This window comes from Schistocerca piceifrons, chromosome 5 (assembly GCF_021461385.2).
Source record: "Schistocerca piceifrons isolate TAMUIC-IGC-003096 chromosome 5, iqSchPice1.1, whole genome shotgun sequence".
Classification (NCBI taxonomy): domain Eukaryota; kingdom Metazoa; phylum Arthropoda; class Insecta; order Orthoptera; family Acrididae; genus Schistocerca; species Schistocerca piceifrons.
This window is the reverse complement of record NC_060142.1, coordinates 262,225,825-262,242,878: the sequence shown is the minus strand read 5'-3', so window position 1 is coordinate 262,242,878 and position 17,054 is coordinate 262,225,825. Positions and strand designations below refer to the sequence as shown.

Below are 17,054 nucleotides of genomic sequence, written 5' to 3'. Positions count from 1 at the left end.
AGAGACATTTCCAGTTTTTTAAGTAAGCCAAATTTCTTCCCATTTTGAAGTGTATGTTACACTTAAAGGATTTTGGTGCAGTTCAGTTACTGGTAGTATGTGTCCAGCATCACGAAAGCATCACGAACATACTTGACTACCACTGATCTATTGAACAATGGAGTCAAGGATGGAATAACAGTAATATTATGAAAAAGATTGATTGCTACTCACTGTATAGAAGAGGCACTGAGTTACAAACAGACACAATGAAAAGAGTGTTTGACATTTAAGCTTTTTACCAAAAGCCCTTCTTCCAAAATTGGACACACACACACACACACACACACACACACACACATATATATATATATATATATATATATATATATATATATATATATATATATATATATATATATATATATATATATACAAAGGCGCTGGCAGGTCGATAGACACACAAACATACACACAAAATTCTAGCTTTCGCAACCTATGGTTGCCTCGTCAGGAAAGAGGGAAGGAGAAGGAAAGACAAAAGGATATGGGTTTTAAGGGAGAGGGTAAGGAGTCATTCCAATCCCGGGAGCGGAAAGACTTACCTTAGGGGGAAAAAAGGACAGGTATACACTCGCACACACACACATATCCATCCACACATACACAGACACAAGCAGACATTTGTAAAGGCAAAGAGTTTGGGCAGAGATGTCAGTCGGGGCGGATGTACAGAGGCAGAGATGAAGTTGAAAGACAGGTGAGGTATGAGCGGCGGCAAATTGAAATTAGAAATTAGCGGAGATTGAGGCCTGGCGGATAGCGAGAAGAAAGGATATGCTGAAGGGCAAGTTCCCATCTCCGGAGTTCTGACAGGTTGGTGTTAGTGGGAAGTATCCAGATAACCCGGACGGTGTAACACTGTGCCAAGATGTGCTGGCCGTGCACCAAGGCATGTTTAGCCACAGGGTGATCCTCATTACCAACAAACACTGTCTGCCTGTGTCCATTCATGCGAATGGACAGTTTGTTGCTGGTCATTCCCACATAGAACGCTTCACAGTGTAGGCAGGTCAGTTGGTAAATCACGTGGGTGCTTTCACACGTGGCTCTGCCTTTGATCGTGTACACCTTCCGGGTTACAGGACTGGAATAGGTGGTGGTGGGAGGGTGCATGGGACAGGTTTTACACCGGGGGCGGTTACAGGGGTAGGAGCCAGAGGGTAGGGAAGGTGGTTTGGGGATTTCATAGGGATGAACTAAGAGGTTGCGAAGGTTAGGTGGACGGCGGAAAGACACTCTTGGTGGAGTGGGGAGGATTTCATGAAGGATGGATCTCATTTCAGGGCAGGATTTGAGGAAGTCGTATCCCTGCTGGAGAGCCACATTCAGAATCTGATCCAGTCCCGGAAAGTATCCTGTCACAAGTGGGGCACTTTTGGGGTTCTTCTGTGGAAGGTTCCGGGTTTGAGGAGATGAGGATGTGGTTCTGGTTATTTGCTTCTGTACCAGGTCGGGAGGGTAGTTACGGGATGCAAAAGCTGTTTTCAGGTTGTTGGTGTAATGGTTCAAGGATTCCGGACTGGAGCAGATTCGTTTGCCACGAAGACCTAGGCTGTAGGGAAGGGACCGTTTGATGTGGAATGGGTGGCAGCTGTCATAATGGAGGTACTGTTGCTTGTTGGTGGGTTTAATGTGGACGGACGTGTGAAGCTGGCCATTGGACAGGTGGAGGTCAACGTCAAGGAAAGTGGCATGGGATTTGGAGTAGGACCAGGTGAATCTGATGGAACCAAAGGAGTTAAGGTTGGAGAGGAAATTCTGGAGTTCTTCTTCACTGTGAGTCCAGATCACGAAAATGTCATCAATAAATCTGTACCAAACTTCGGGTTGGCAGGCCTGGGTAACCAGGAAGGCTTCCTCTAAGCGACCCATGAATAGGTTGGCATACGAGGGGGCCATCCTGGTACCCATGGCTGTTCCCTTTAATTGTTGGTATGTCTGGCCTTCAAAAGTGAAGAAGTTGTGGGTCAGGATGAAGCTGGCTAAGGTAATGAGGAAAGAGGTTTTAGGTAGGGCGGCAGGTGATCGGCGTGAAAGGAAGTGCTCCATTGCAGCGAGGCCCTGGACATGCGGAATATTTGTGTATAAGGAAGTGGCATCAATGGTTACAAGGATGGTTTCCGGGGGTAACAGACTGGGTAGGGATTCCAGGCGTTTGAGAAAGTGGTTGGTGTCTTTGATGAAGGATGGGAGACTGCATGTAATGGGTTGAAGGTGTTGATCTACGTAGGCAGAGATGCGTTCGGTGGGGGCTTAGTAACCAGCTACAATGGGACGGCCGGGATGATTGGGTTTGTGAATTTTGGGAAGAAGGTAGAAGGTAGGGGTGCGGGGTGTTGGTGGGGTCAGGAGGTTGATGGAGTCGGGTGAAAGGTTTTGTAGGGGGCCTAAGGTTCTGAGGATTCCTTGAAGCTCCGCCTGGACATCAGGAATGGGATTGCCTTGGCAAACTTTGTAAGTAGTGTTGTCTGAAAGCTGACGCAGTCCCTCAGCCACATACTCCCGACGATCAAGTACCACAGTTGTGGAACCCTTGTCCGCCGGAAGAATGACGATGGATCGGTCAGCCTTCAGATCACGGATAGCCTGGGCTTCAGCAGTGGTGATGTTGGGAGTAGGATTAAGGTTTTTTAAGAAGGATTGAGAGGCAAGGCTGGAAGTCAGAAATTCCTGGAAGGTTAGGAGAGGGTGATTTTGAGGAAGAGGAGGTGGGTCCCGCTGTGACGGAGGACGGAACTGTTCCAGGCATGGTTCAATTTGGATAGTGTCTTGGGGAGTTGGATCATTAGGAGTAGGATTAGGATCATTTTTCTTCGTGGCAAAGTGATATTTCCAGCAGAGAGTACGGGTGTAGGACAGTAAATCTTTGACGAGGGCTGTTTGGTTAAATCTGGGAGTGGGGCTGAAGGTGAGGCCTTTGGATAGGACAGAGGTTTCGGATTGGGAGAGAGGTTTGGAGGAAAGGTTAACTACTGAATTGGGGTGCTGTGGTTCCAGATTGCGTTGATTGGAATTTTGAGGTTTTGGAGGGAGTGGAGCTGGAAGTGGGAGATTGAGTAGATGGGAGAGACTGGGTTTGTGTGCAATGAGAGGAGGTTGAGGTTTGCTGGAAAGGTTGTGAAGGGTGAGTGAGTTGCCCTTCCGGAGGTGGGAAACCAGGAGATTGGATAGTTTTTTAAGGTGGAGGGTGGCATGCTGTTCTAATTTGCGATTGGCCTGTAGGAGGATGCTCTGAACAACAGGTGTGGATGTGGGAGAGGAAAGATTGAGGATTTTTATTAAGGATAGGAGTTGATGGGCGTGTTGATTGGCTGAGTGGATGTGTAGGTGAAGGATTAGGTGGGTGAGGGCAATGGATTGTTTGGTTTGGAACTGGTATAGGGACTGATGGAAAGAAGGGTTGCAGCCAGAGATGGGAACTTTAAGTGTGAGGCCTTTGGGGGTGATGCCAAATGTCAGACAAGCCTGAGAAAATAAAATATGGGAGTGTAATCTGGCTAGGGCGAAGGCATGTTTGCGGAGGGAATGTAAATAAAACTTAATGGGGTCGTTGTGAAGGTGTTGTGAGGGTGACATGGTACTAGAAGGTGGAAAGTGGAACACGAGGCTGAAATGAAAATGAAAATAAATATGAAAAAATATATGGGGAGAGATAAAGGTAAAATTAGAAAGCAAATGGAGATCTGGTGTGAAAAAAGGCGAAAAAGGGTTGGTTAGGGCTGGGCTATGTTGATCCTGTGGTGAACTTGTGTAGGTAGATAATGATGTGCATAAAGGTTAGGTGGTTGTGTTGCCGCCAAAACACGATAAAGGGTGGAGAAATTCGGGAAAATTTCGAAAAAACTACGTGAGGATGTATTAAAAGGAGTGGTTTGGTGGTGGCAGATTATGGAAATGAAGCTAACAATTGTTTGATGAAGAAATAATGACGTTAAAACCTGTGGGAAGCGGCTAAAAATGATCATCGGTGTTGTGAGAAAAACGGAAATGGAAATAAAGCAAAAGTTATTAAAACTGCCGAAAGGGTTGTTTAATAGCTAAAAGGAACTGTTTGTGGACTGGATATATTTTTCCCACGTGGAATGTTTCCCTCTATTATATTTATATATATATATATATATATGACCACTGTCTCTGACCTCTGTGGCCGGACTGTGGACAGAAACTGGGCCTGATGGAAGCAGCTATCTGGCGTAGGTGGTTAGGGTTAGGAGGCAGCATGGGCCAGGGAGGGATAGAAATAGCAGGGTAGGAATGGGGTAATAGGTTGCTGCTTATGAGAGCATGCAAGGATATGGTGAGGACAGGGTAGGGCAGCTATGTACAGTCAAGAGGTTTGAGAGCAGAAACGGAAATAAGTAGAGAAGGGGAAAAAGACAAGTGGCTGCATTCTCAGAATACAAGGCTGTTTAGTGCGGGAGTGGGAGCAGGGAAGGGGATAGCTGGTCAAGAGATAGCAGGACCACCGATTGCTGAACACTGCTCAGCACAGTGTGATTCGCTTCAGTGACTGATTCGTAGCTTGCACCATTTAGATCCTTCCTATTAACACTAGCTGTTCTGAATTGTGCAGATGGTTTCTCTCCCTGAAATATATCCTACTTTCCTGTAACCCTCTGGCCTCAACCTTTGTAAGTCCCTGTCCTCCACTTACCTATCCCCTTGCTTTTTCCCACTCCAGCACTACACAGCCTTCTATCCTGTCAGTGCACCCATTAGTCTCTTTCTCCTTCTCTACTTCTTTCCTTTTCCGCTCCCCTTCTCCCCCTCCCCCAAATCAATTGACGGCACATAGCAGTCTTACCCTGTCCCCACCATACCCCTGCACACTCCCTCAAGCAGCACTACACCTTCTCCCACCCCTACCCTGCTACCCCTCTCCTTCCTCACACCATGCTTGCTCCTTAGCCCACCACCCATGGCAGGTTGCTGTTCCCATCAGTTGCAGTTGCTGCCTGCAGTTCGCCCACAGCGACCAGAGACAGTGCTCATGTGTTTGTGGATTGCATTTATGTGATTGCTTGTGTGTCTGTTTCCTACTCTGGAGGAAGGCTATTTGGCCAAAACTTGAAACATCTAGCAGTCATTTCATTGTGCCTGTCTGCGACTCAGTTTCTCCTCTATAGGGTGAGTAGCAGTATTATCATTTTCATAATACTGATCTGTCAAAGTTGCTCAGTTCTTAAGGCATCTTTATGATTATTGTATCTTACTTCAAAATTCCTCCTCACGTGTTTTGTATATGTAGTGCCACACGATGTGCGCTTTATCTTGTAGAGCCCGATGTGTCATACTTAATAGAATTATTTTTCAGATCATTATCCACTTTGCATTCCAATACACTTTCCATTTTAAAACCAACTGTGATGTTAAACTGCTGCAGGAGATTAGCTTTGTTTTGTGAGATGCTGCCACTCTATTTTTGTATTACTCTTTGCATCTTGGTTATTTATATTTAAATAACATAAAAAATTATGTTGTTTGGTACACATTATGATGGGGGAAATAACAAAAAATTAATTTTGTATGTACAGTAAAATTCTTATTGCAATTTGCAGTGTTTCGTTGTTAGCGCACAATTTTTATGCATGATGTAGTGCATGTCTGGTGTTTTACTAAGCATGATCTTCGAAAATAATAACTTATTTTGTTAAAACCAAGTGCCCGTATGGGGTTGCTGGTCCCTCATTGGGCGCCTCCCTGAGTGGCAGATAGGGGAATGTTCTCCAGATATGGAGGGTACCACGGAAAGGAAGTAGCTGGGGCAGACCAAAGCCAGTAGATTTGAGGGCCAGTGGCTTGGAAGAAAGGCAGAGGAGCCCCCAACCATCAATTGCTGCCTTGCAGTCAGTAGAGGGATCTACAAAGGCTAAGGATATTCCCCTGAAAATGGAGCCAGCTACTTGCGAGCTGTAAGGGGTAATCCTTCAGATGGTTGAGCAGAAGATTAACAATATTCCCCTTAAAAAGCATTTGTTGCGAATGCTAACAAGGGAATAAGCCGGATAGATAATTTGATGACGATCCAGAAAACAAAAAAAGGATAAGTGATGTGTACGTAGGAACATGGGATGTGCAGAACCTATACCAAGCTGGAGCCCTATGCCAGCTGCTAAAGCGAGTAAGCAACTATTGCATAAAATTATTGGCTCTCCAGGAAATTAGGTGCAAGGGAAGTGACATAATGAACTCTGGATATTTCACTATCTTCTATAGTGGCTGGAGGGCAAATACCTTTGGTACAGGTTTTGTGGTTGCTAAAGGACTGAAACATGCTGTAATGCACTTCGAAGTAATCAATGAACAGATGTCCATGTAAAGATTAGGGGAAAAATTTTTCAACATAAGTGATAAATGTACAGTCTTAGACATAAAAACTACAGCCGGTCGGCCGCCACAGAGACTAAGTCAGAGTCGTTCACTTAAGGTAGCCAATAAAACAGACCACCCCTGACAATGCTATGTCCGGCAATCTGCACGATCTGGCAACACTGTAAGATGCGGAAGTGTCAGGAGGAAGGGTTGTCTACTTCCGAGATGTTGTCATGTTGTGTGAGCCGGTGGTTTAGTGGTAATCGTTGTGCATTCTCAGCTTATAGTCGCGTCCAAATGTACACACACACACACACACACACACACACACACACACACAGATATTTCGGCCTTCGTCTAAAGTTATGGATCTGATTGAACATTGAAGATAATTTGCTTCACATTCTACCCACCAGTATTAACAAATACTTTCAGAAACAATTCCCCAGGACAGCTCTTGGCTGCGTTGTGATCAGAACAGCTTACGCTCGAGCGTTTCCTCGCGCTGCAGCAGCTACTGGCCACCAGCCTTACGCCACCCATCACCTGAAATTGGGTGTTGCCCAGGTGAACTCAGTGTGACGCTGTCCGTGTGTGTCTCAAGTGTAATTTTCGAATTTGAAGTTCTAGTTATCATCTTGCAGTTAAGCATTGGATTTTACCTACTTGAAAATTATGAGCTATGGTTAAGTGTTGTAAAATTGGATCACAGGTGAAAAAAGGTATAACATCTGCAACACAATATTCATTTTTGTTATAATAAAGGGGAGAATGCAGAGGAGGCAGTTTGAAAGATTTGAACTGCGTGTGGAGCAAGTGCTTTTGCAAAAAATATGCCAGAAAAAGATATTCTTGTTTCAGCAAAGATCATTCTGGCGTGAATGATTTTCCACATTAAGGAAGTCTGGACTACTGATATAAGTAATGAATTACCATTTAACCATCATGTGACATTTGCATTCAACAGATAAGGTTCAGAAGTCTGTTGTAGGAGTACTGCATGCTCTAATTCGAAACAACAAAAATCAATGGAGAGACTATTATTGCAGTTTTGCTTGAACATTCCTATGCAGTACTTCAGACTTTATTCAGTAAGTCATCAGGAGATGAACGGAAACGTCAAATTAAGATTGCTTTCAGAGTCATATTCAATCCAAAATGAGGTGGTTTTAAGGTAGTTGAGTGTTCTAGCAATTACACTTTGATAATTCCCATATGAGTATTCCGATAGCCAAAAGAACCCATTAGTGTGAAACCATCAGCAACTACATTAATATCAAACTGCAAGAACTCGAGACAATACGTGGACTCTTCCCTTCCCTGGGTAACCTCTTACTGTTATTTAGGATTCTCTCTGTCCGAGGCGTAATGCAAGTGGAACACATTCATGATTCACTTTCTGCTATTCTTGACAAACATCAGCAACTTGTAATCGCTGCGAGTAACAACTATGTGGTGATGATAGTACAGGTTGTCAGTGGACGTGCGGTGTTATTCTGTCAACCTGCTTACAGTTTGTGGTGCACATTATCTAGCGGTGACTAAGTACAGACAGTGTGGTGGCATCATCACTTATCTTTATTTGGCATCAGCTTGAGTAATGTGATTTAATGAACACAGTACTCCATTCACAAACTGCTAATGATACAGTATGACTACAGAGATCATCATGCGGGTATTACATTAATTCTTCAGTGAATTACTTGACAAATATTGCCATCAGCTATGCAGCTGAAATGACTCACTACACAGGTACTCTTTGTTGCACTTGGTTAAGTGATCAGCTCGCTGCAATCTTGCTTCTACTGTTCGTAAATACTTGTATACTGACCATTCGTTACTTGACTAAATATGTGCTACAATCTTATCTGCATGTATATGACATAGGTTAGCACCATCACAAAGCAATGACTAAGGAATGGATGCCGTTAGTCCCGTTACCTAGATGGCAAGACATATGTTCGAAAATCACCTGTATTTCCTCAGAAAACAATTGCATCTTAAATATCAAAGGATAGATGTCCACACTGTCACAAGACGTTGAAATACAGGAATGGAGGCAGATGAAAATTTGTGCCCTACTGAGGTTCGAACCTGAACCTGCTGCTTACTAGGCAGATGCGCTGACCATTGCACTATCGGGACACAACGGCCAACCTCCTTGCAGGATCTATCTACACATGCTCCGCGTCAGACGCAAATGTCCATCTTTGCCACATACAACCCCCCCCCCCCCCCCCCCCAATTCGATATATTACAAGTAATTACACTCTAGCCCCTAAACCTAGTTACAGAAATGCGAATAAGACTCATTGACATATAATGAGGATATTCCAGCCCTTGTCACCCACAGGTTTGAGACAAAGCTATGGTCACTTCAGAGGTCACTCACAGAACAAATCAGTTGGTATCCTTCCTGGTAGTATAACTGAAACTTGGCAACAATGCAGAATATGTTTGGCACCTCGTGACTGACGAGTTACTTCCTTGATGGCATGGAACTATCCTGCTAAATTCACTTGATATTATCGTGTCATTTCAGTTGAATAATGCGAGTGATTTTCTCTTGAGATGTGATATAATGATATCAGTTAATACTATTGAGCCCACGAAAATTGTTCCACAAGGGAAATAGAGCTACTCTCCTCTCGTAAGCTGCAATTTATCAGCAATAGCGGCTACTGGACCAATAAGAAAGACACGTAGGCCACACCTCTTCACTAGCTCCGAGGTAACGTGCTTGCCTACCAGGTACAAGTGGCTTTTGTTCGCCTTTTGAGACTTGCTGAAAGCCATATTTTTAATTCTTTTGTAGCAGAGCTATAAGCAGACAGATAGAAACTCAATAAAGGAATCGTAAGATAACGCAGGGGTAAAATGCTACTTTCAGTACCCCTTACAGTGAAAACCTTATGGTATTGCAGAATTCATAATACCACTTTTGTTTTGTACTGACATATTTTTTGTTGTTGTGAGTTCATAATTTTATCTATGAACTGCCACATTTTCATAATACTTGAATATGATATATGACATGAAGTAAATACAGACCTTTTTGAAGTAAAAAGTTGGTAATATCCTACTAATTCATGTTAAAATAGGCACAATCAACTTCCAATGTTATAATAAGATAGACTGCCATCATGATGTTTCTGTAGTAAATTGAATTTAATTTGTATTAATATAGTGAATATTTTAATTGTGTTTCCATTTAGTTTATTGAACACAAGAGTAATCATCAAAGAGAAATCAATCAGCAACAGTATATTCTTTCACAATATGTGAAACATCTGACAATGCTAAAATAGTTTACAAATTCTACACCTGTAGAAACCTATTGGTTCTAACGATGTCATTAAACCGGTGTAGTTTGAAGAGCATTTTCTTGTAGGAATGAATTGCTTTGACGGCTGACCGATCAAGAGCGGGAAACGTATAAGTTTAAGAGTATACGATCAGAGGGACAAGTGCCTGAGAGATGACTTCCCTATCAATACCAGTGCCTAAGAGGTGATGTCCCTATCAATCTCCTGGATAGTTTTGTTTCTCAGATCAACAGCCTTTCATTTCTTCTTAGGAAGTTAACAGTAAAGGCATCATAACTCGTCTCCAGTAACAGTACTGCATAGGAATGTTCAATGAGTGACCTGATGACGCTCTAGCAAAACTACAATAATAGTTACTCAATTGATTTTTGTTGTTTCAGATTAGAGCATACAGTACTCCTACACCAGACTTCTGAACCTTGCCCGTTGAATGTAAATGTCGCATGATGGTTAAATGATAATCCATCGCTTACATCAGTAGTTGAGAGATTCTTAATGTGGAAAATCATTCATGCCCGACTTCAGGCGGCGGGTGGTGTCTGGCCAGTGACTGGTAGCCACTGCAGCACGAGGAAACGCTCGAGCGTAAGCTGTTCTAATCGTGACGCAGCCACGAGCTGTCCTGTGGAATTGTTTCTGGAAGTATTTGTTATTACTGGTGGGTAGAATGTGAAGCGAATTGCCTTCGGTATTCAATCAGGGCTGAAATGTTTGGGAAAAAAATATACAGTTGGACGCGAACACGCAACTATAAGCTTAAAATGCATGACGATTACCACTAGACCATGAGCTCACACAACACGACAACATCTCGGAAGTAGACAACACTTCCTCCTGACACTTCTGCATCTTACAGTGTTGCCAGATTGTGCAGCTTGACGGAATTAGCATTGTCAGGGGCGGCCGGATTTATTGGCCACCTTAAGTGAATGACTCGAACTTGGTCTCTGTGGCGGCCAGCCCGCGGGCAGTTTTTATGTCTAAGACTGTACATGCATCCACAGGGGAGACAGATGAACAACAGAAGGATGAGTTTTATAGCAAGGTAAGGCAGTTGGATGATCAGGCTCCCAAACATGATGTTAAGATCTTAATAGGACACTTGAATGCAAAAATAGGAAAAGAAGAGTCTTATCAGCCAACTATAGGAAGAGGCAGCCTCCATGAAATATCAAGCCTCGATGAAATATCAAATGACAGTGGAATTACGGTTGTAGATTTTGCTCTAAGTAAAAACATGAGTATCAGCAGCACTTGTTTGACACACAAAAAATACACAAAGAAACATGGACTTCGCCATATGGACAAACTAGAAATCGGATAGATCATATATTGATTGATTGGAGGCATGGCTCGGACGTAGTGGATGTTAGCCGCCAATTTGGAGCTGACTGAAATTCAGATCGTCATCTAGGGAGAATTAAATTAAGTACAGGCAAAGGATCTCACTATTTAGTAAACAAAAAGGCCACAAACAGAAGAGGTTTGACATTAAGAAACTGACGTTAGAAGAAATACAGAGAGCATATCAGATGAAAATAGAAGGGGGCATTAAGAACGGTTCGGACACATCAAATGAACATATAGAAATAATGTGGAAATGATGTAAGACTGCAATCCTCGAGGCAGCTGGGGAGGTTTTGGGACACACATGGGCTCAAAGGAAGGCAGATTGTTTGAAGAATGTGTGAGAAGAATTAAGGAGCATAACATAGCATGAATGAAATTATCATAACATAGCATGAATGAAATTATTTCGGAGAAGAACTAGAGCAAATCTAAATAAATATAATGAGAAGCGGCATATAGCTAAGAGGGTTTGCAGACAGAAGAAAAGAGCACAAGAAAACAAAAAATTTGGAAGAAATTGAACAGCTGGGAGAAGAGAAGCAAGTAAGTGAAATGTACCAAAATATTAAAGAAGGTAAGGCCATGTTTCAAGTCAGAACAAATATATGTAGTAGTAAAGAAGGGGATTTGATAGAGTCGAGTAATAAAATACTTAACAGATGGGCAGAATACTTCGAAGAGTTACTGAACCCAGAAGTAGAAGGCTTAGAACAGGAAGAACTGGCAGAAATAACTTATTATGGACCAGAGATCTTAACACCAGAACCCACATTGGAGGTAGTGATACAAGCAATTAAGACTTTAAAAAAAACAATAAGGCACTTGGAGAAGATCAGATCCAGGAGGACTTCTCAAATATGGTGGGGAACCACTGTGGAAAGCAATACGTAAATTAATACTGAGCATCTGGCAGGAAGATAGCGTGCCAATGGAGTGGAAAACGGCTATTATGTGCACCATACATAAAAAAGGAGATGAATTAAACTTCCATAATTACCCAGGAATCTCGCTGCTAAATACTACATGTAAAGTGTTCTCCAAGATCCTCACTAGGAGGCTTACTCTCTATGCGGAAGAGAGAATTGGAGACTATCAAAGTGGGTTTAGATGAAATAGGTCAACAACTGACCAAATATTCACATTACACGTACAACTTGAAAGATATTATGAGCATCAAATAAACATACACCAGCTTTATATCGATTTTAAAAGCCTATGATAGCATCTCAAGAGTGGCATTGCAGAATGTGATGGAAGAGGCTGGAACACCTAAGAAGCTCGTTAAACTTACTATGATGACACTCAGTGAAACCAGCTGTAAAAGTAAAAATAAAGGGCAAAATCTCCAGAGAAGTGGAAGTGAAGAAGGGCCTAGAAAAAGTCACAATTCAGATATGAGTTAAATAGAGGAGGAACCATTTCTAATTGTTCACTGCAGTACCTAGCCTACACAGACGATGTGGCATTACTCACACGAAACACTGCTGTGCTGGCCGATGCCTATCAACAACTGGAGAGCAGTATAAGGGAGCTTGGCGTGGTTATCAATGTCGAAAAGACCAAATATATGGCAGTGACCAACCAGCAAAACCTACCAAATCTCAGGACAGCTGAAAAGGAGTTTGGAAGGGTGAGAGACTTAAAGTACCTTGGACTGACTATCAAGGAGACAAATGACATCATCAGTGAGGTGAAAGCTAGAATAACAGCAGGCAACAGTTGCTACTTTGCCACACTGCCTATGCTTAGCTCACTTCTATCACAAAAATCTAAAATCCTCATTTACAAAACAATTATAAGTCCTGTTGTTATGGATGGTGCTGAGACATGGGCCATGATTGCAATTGGAGGCAGGATCCTTAGCATTTGGTAGAGAGAGGTTCTGCGTAAAATATACGGCCAAATATGTGATTAAGAAGGTTGGCACATCCTTATAAACGCGGAATTAGAACAACATTTTGAAGAACCTGACATTGTCACTACCATTAAAATAAGAAGTCTGCAGTGGGCAGGACATGGGGTCAGAATGGAGAAAGACAGAACAGGTTAGAAGATTTTTTATGGCAAGGCTGGAGGCAGATGATGGAAGGGACGTCCCAGAAAGAGATGGGTGGACAGAATTGAAGGCGGAATGAGAAAGCTGGTTGTCAGAGGATGGAGATGGAAATCCATGGGCCATATAGAATGGCAGGATATTGTGATGCAGGCCAAGGCCCTTCAAGGGCGGTAGAGCTAGGAATAAGTAAGTAAAACCAAGTGCAACACTACACTTTGTGCACCTGGTCTGTTCATAACCTGTACATTTAGGGATACTGCATGCAATCCTCTTGTTAGACCATGTTGGCCAGTAACCAGTTTTATCTTAATGTACAGGTTTTGGTGGCAAATACTGTGTGCCACCTATGTGTTTGTTTTGTAATCGTACTCTCATCTAATTAATGTCTTGTATTATTACATTCAGACACTCTTGCATTTAGTTTGCATAATATTTCTGCCAAGTAAAGCTGAAACTCTGCTGAATTCGTTGTTCTCGCCCCCCCCCCCCCCCGCCCCCCTCTCTCTCTCTCTCTCTCTCTCTCTCTCTCTCTCTCTCTCTCTCTCTCTCTCTCTCTCTGTATGCCTTTTCTCACTACTTGCCTTCACCAAGAATAAATGGCCTGTCAAGAGAAATGAACTTCCTGTGAGATTTATTGTATCACTGCAAATGTTGCTGCCAAATTTACTGCCTTCCCATCACTCTTAACTGACCACAGAAATGTTGGCTCCACTGACGGCAGCTACGTGCTTTACCAAATACCCATGTTCCTTTTTCTGTATTCCTTCACATCTGGCATTTTAAAATTTGGAATTTGACTTCTAATAGTACCAAGGCTAAGGATACCCTCTAGGTGCAAGTACTCGAACAAAAGAATTGATGTAAAGTAATTATCAAATAGCAGGTGGTAATTCTGATTTCTTAGAATATTGCTTGCTAGAGGTTATGATATTCCTTCCTGTCTCTCTTTCTTTTGCTGCCTTAGTTCTTTTGTATGAACAGCGTGCAATTTTTTAAATTTTATTTGTCCCATATAATGTATATAGTTATATATCATGTCACCTCTACCCTGGTCCTCTATGAATATGGTTCTGGAAAAACAAAATTCTTTTGCCTTGATAACACACAGAAGATATAACAAAACTTTTCAAATTATCTTTCTATTTTCCTAGGCTCATGATGTCATTCTGAGTGTGCACTTGCATTTAAACACATTTCTTCTCTTATAGTAATGTTAAGCACACCACCACTTACATATGCATTCTTGTAATTGCGGATATCTGATAATGACGAACCAATTAACAAAAAATATCTTATCGCTTGTAGTGACGAACTAGAACTAACTTCTCCAGCATAGAAAGAGGGAGACAAAAGAACGTACAGGAAATAATGTTAACCTTTGCCATACTTTATTGTAGGTGCTAAAATGCATTTAATATTTAGATATTGCTATAATTTATTGCTATGCGGGAATCGGAAAAAGCAGAGGTACTACAGCATATAACTATGTCTTAGAAGTCCATACCATCTTCACTCCCCTCTCTGTTGTTCAAGAAGTCCTCAATTTCATAGGGCTTTAAATCTACAGATTTTCTGTTAAACAAGTGCCCTCAGTGCTTAAGTTAATGAGATAACATTTTAAAGAAGCTTGTAACAAGATTGGATGTCATAAATGAACTATTGGTTTATGAGAACCGTACTTATGCACTGTTGCATTTCTTTGACAAGGAAATAACTTCTCTTATACATGGTGCCCTAAAATTCCTCTTACAAACTCCTAGGACTTGTAGAGGAGACTGAGTAGACAATATTTTGAGCTGGAACCCCTGTCCAGGAACAAATCTTTCCGTCCTACAGCTGTTTGGAACTGTTTTCCAGGCACTTATATAACAGGGTTGTCATGGTGGAGATGCATATATCCGATCGGCTGATGTCATTTGACATCTGTCCAACCCCTCTGACCTGGTTCGAACCTCATTTACATATGTTAGTGTTAGAGCAACATGGTTGAGTATACATTTGCAGAATACACCTACATGATCCTTCTGTATGGCAAAGCTCACAGTAATTGAAGAGCTGCTTGTTGCCTTTATCAAGATCGTTATCCACAATGTCTGACGCTCATAGCATACCCTTTTCGCCACAATTACACAAGGTCTTCAAGAAAGGGCTACCTTCACCATCAGCAGGGGTGACTGTGTTGCTCCCAGGAGATGCCACACACCAGAATTGGAAGATGCTGTACTGTAAACAACTGTGTTTGTGAAAACTGATTAAATTTCCCTTTTGTTTCTTTGTTTATTAATAAGTGGAATTGTAAAACAAGTGACGTACTGGGTCACCGCTAAGAAATTACTTGTAAAAGTGGCTACATTACCAACATGTTTTCAAAAGGTTGTAACATGGAAATAGTACATTTCCAGACATGGGTTCCAATTCAAAATATTATCTATTCAGTCCCCTCTACAAGTCCCAGAATGTTATAAGGGGAATTTTAGAGCACCCTGTATACGTAAAACGATATAATTTCATAATTAAATCTAACAAATTGTATAAAATAGAAATATCTTATTTTTGTTCTTCGAAAACTGTTAACAGTAGATGCACGTGTTCTTGGAAAACAAATGACAAGCAGTTGCATTGAAGCCATAAGATAGAATCACTAAGAACCTAGAAAGACAGGGGAATGTTGCAGCACTGCTAAAATGTGTGTTTCATGTTCTAAGATTCAGTTGGTATGTTGCAGAACTGCAACATGGTGAGCCAAAGAGTTAGTGTCATCCTTTTTATCTGATGACCATTTCTTACACACTGTTTGTGAAAGGCAGTAATTTAAATTATTGACTTTGTAGGGACTGTGGTTTTTCCTTTGTGTCGAAGCATGTTTGCTACGAAGCATAACTTTTCATCCTTAAAGCTTAGCAATCACTGTAACTTGAGTTGTGTCACATTCTGTGCATTATGTGCCATCGAGCTGCGTACTGTTGTGCCTTTGGGGCAGTCCTATAAATGCTGCTGGCCTGTAGGATGGGTACTGTTAACAACTAACACTGCGAAAGCCTGTACCTGTCATCATGATTCATACTGGCCTATGGGCCGACAGCATACGAAAGGCTGCCCAGTCAGGTACAGCAGTATGTTTAGTGGCTGAATACACATAGTGCAGTAAGTTACCTTGGTTGCCTGTGGGCATCACGAGAAGAAAACACTACTTCACACTAATGGCTTCTACATCTACATCTACATCTACATACATACTCCGCAATCCACCATACGGTGCATGGCGGAGGGTACCTCGTCTCCCTTTCTGCAATATCAGCCAACTGGAATGAAAATAAAAAGTACTATCAATAAAAATTGACAGCTCGTGCCTCCAAACTGCTACCACACAGCCAAAAAGTATGTGATATTGCTCATAAACTGCTATGAGAAGAATAAAATTATAGTGGAAAAGATCTTGAAGAAGACGATGATGATGAAATCGTGTATCCAAAAATATGTCATTGATGAATTAAAAGTTTGTTGCTCCTGTAGTAACAACAGGTACACAGAGTGAGTCTAGGATGCCAAGTAAGAAAAATATAAAAGCCACAAAAAGTTAAGCATACTTTATTTATTCAGTGACTACATGTAAGGTCATTGCATGTCTGGACTGTGTAGGAATTTCCTCAGTAGATTCCTGTTAAATTGTCTATACTTTTATTGAGAGGGTTTACTTTTGATGAATAGATAATTTGGCTCTTCTGATATTGTGGAATGCCAGCTGACTCTAGACATTATATTAATGAAATTTTACAGTTCTCAAACTGAAGACTGCAGCAATTGCACTAATTGACTACCTGGGTTAAGGGTCCATAGTTCTTCAGACATGTTTGTGGGGTAATGTGCAAGATGTGTGGTTTACAGAGTACAAATAAACAAGTATGAATTGGCTGCAACCTTATTAGTATTCACGCATTTATAAAAGATCACTGTAAGAATATAATGAA

The 17,054-nt window shown here is 41.8% G+C and overlaps 1 protein-coding gene across 2 annotated transcripts in view; it reads left to right on the top strand.

Annotated features, from left to right (window-relative positions):
• Positions 1–17,054, top strand: part of LOC124797902 (transmembrane 9 superfamily member 2) — a 141,593-nt gene that overhangs the window by 68,857 nt on the left and 55,682 nt on the right. The gene's annotated exons all lie outside the window — the stretch shown is intronic.